We start from the raw sequence: 2,500 nt of genomic DNA on the forward strand, positions 1-2,500 counted from the left end.
TTCACAAAGCAAAATCCGATCCCGCATTTTGCTAATTCCTACCCTCTGATGAGAAGGAAAGTATTTCTTCGAAACTCCACGGATTAAGGACTATCCACTTATTTAGTGTTTCCTTTTCAGATTAAATATGTTTTTAACTCATTCCAAAGTGTTTTTAACATATTTTATTAACTATTTGCTCCTATTATAAGCTCTATCCCCTATTTGGTTTTATCGAGCTTTTACATCTGGTTGAGATTACTTTATAAATATTAATTCTTTAATATTTATAACATACTTTAGTTTTACCATCTTGGATCATTTTCGTAAATTTAATTGTAATGTTTATTGTATACACACACACACACACACACACACACACACACACACACACACACACACATATATATATACTTTTTATAGTTTTTTAACCTTAAAACTATATAAAAACTTATTTAATTTTTATATTTTTTATAGATAGACAGACAGACATGTATATTCAAGTTACGACTCGCGTAACAGATCCAACATTACACCGGGTTTCATGACGCTTAAATACATAACCAAGCATTAAAACAGGAAAGACTTTATAAGACGAAATCGAATTTTTGTTGGATATGGTGATTAAAAAAAGATGCCATGTAGAAGTTAGAATGGATACGTTTAAACCAACTTATTTGCAAAAGGACACAACATCAGAATCATAATTGAAATTAAAAAAAAATGGGTAAGAAAAAGGGGGATAGAGGGCTGAGAGGGAACAATAGCATGTAGCAAAATAAGCAATACACATTGACAAGAATTACGAAATAAACAGACAGACAGACAAACACACAGACGAAATTATATATACAAGAGAGGATTAAGAATGAACGAACGATGTATGGAGGTTTTTCCATCATCCATAGCGTAAAGTGAATGTCCCCGAGTCTCTGGCGGTGGTGGCACTGCCCTGCCTGCGCGTACGATACACACATCTCTACGTATTTTTCTTCCTCCTCCTCATCCTCCTCCTCCCCTCCGCCGCCTCCTCCTCTCGCTTTTTTGTTCTTCTTCCTCTTCTTCACATACTACTACACGTTATTACACAAACATTAGAACACGGCGGCGGCGGCGACGACGACTATGATGGAGCTTGTGATGAAGATGAGGATGACGATGAATGGATGAAGACACAGGTCCATCATGCAATGGGTGGCTTTTCCTCCCCTTCCCTCACACCCTCTCGCGTCTCCGTCTCTGGTGTGCACGTATACGTGTGTGCGTTATAGGGACAATAATGCGAGCACACGTTCGTCTTAACGCGCATGCACACACACACACACGCACACGCACACACACACACACGTAATTATAATTAATTCTGTAATTATTTCTTTATACACAGTATAATAAATACACTAAAATGAATGAAGAAACACACATATATGTGTGTGTGTGTGTGTGTGTGTGTGTGTGTGTGTGTGTGTGTGTGTGTGTGTGTGTGTATAAGCCATCCTTCGAAGCATGCCCCAAAATACCGGATGGATTTAATTAACAAAATGGAGAGTTACAGCACAGCGATCTGTAGTTACCTTATTTTTGTTATCTATTTATTTCAATAACATAACGGGATGGTGGAGTCTACAGTGAAGCATAGGTTCAGAAATCACCAACCACACCAATGTTGAGCCGGACTTGCCCGGAACTAATAAGAAAAAGACAAAACAAAACAAAAAACAAACAAAAAAAAAAAAACGAAACGAAGTGGAATGAACCCTATGCAGGTTGAACTCCTTCTCTCCTCCGAATGAAGTTCCTAGGCCATGTTAAATTATAAGCGGCCCCAAGTCGCATGTATACCCCCAGCCAGGGAAAATGACAACATTAAATTTTACACGTCTCGCAGGAAGATGTCAATGCCCTCTTACATACAGCACCTGGTATTCCTAATGTTATATACTGGGTGATATGGCCGTGACGTCTATTTTGTTAGCACCATCTATATTCTAACTATCCGAAATTTTTGAATATCTCGATAGATAGAGAGATAGTTCATTTGTGCATATATGCATATGTTGTAAGTCGTCTAGTGAATGGAATGACCGCTGTTCATTTATCTATGAATAACGAGACGCTTTGTTATAAAACAATTTGATTTATTTAATAACAACATATACACATCAATACGGCGGTGAAGGAGAGTGTGGCGGGGAGGGTGTGGTTGCGACCGTGACAGGCAGTTGAGCGTCGTCTGTCCTTCTCTCTGCTGTCACTCTCTCTGACTGACTCTTGACTTGTTTATGATTGCTTTTTATGAATTTTCCCGTTAACCAATTTACGTAATCGACCCACATTCTGACCCTGTTGATGTTTGCATGTGGTCTTACTTGCGGCCGAATTACGTCATCTTATTCCCGGGTTTCATTTTTTGTCAGTCAGGGTTTAAGTTCATCCGAACTTTGCTCCATTCAACGTCTAACCCATAAACCGACTTGCGTCATAGGACCAGGTCATCCAATTCCAGTTCATTCGCCCCTCC

The 2,500-nt window shown here is 39.0% G+C and overlaps 1 protein-coding gene across 4 annotated transcripts in view; it reads right to left on the reverse strand.

Annotated features, from left to right (window-relative positions):
• The window catches only part of LOC145241974 (protocadherin gamma-A11-like), a 412,318-nt gene that overhangs the window by 364,846 nt on the left and 44,972 nt on the right, over window positions 1-2,500 (reverse strand). For 2 of the 4 annotated variants that reach the window (XM_080104845.1, XM_080104843.1), the window contains exon 1: window positions 858-1,106. The exons of the other annotated variants lie outside the window; for them this stretch is intronic. The gene's annotated coding sequence lies outside the window, so the exon portion shown is untranslated. Of the gene's footprint in view, window positions 1-857; window positions 1,107-2,500 lie in introns of those variants that run through there. 4 annotated transcript variants of the gene reach the window in all.

This window comes from Euprymna scolopes, chromosome 21 (assembly GCF_053919585.1).
Source record: "Euprymna scolopes isolate OS-2025 chromosome 21, ASM5391958v1, whole genome shotgun sequence".
NCBI lineage: Eukaryota > Metazoa > Mollusca > Cephalopoda > Sepiida > Sepiolidae > Euprymna > Euprymna scolopes.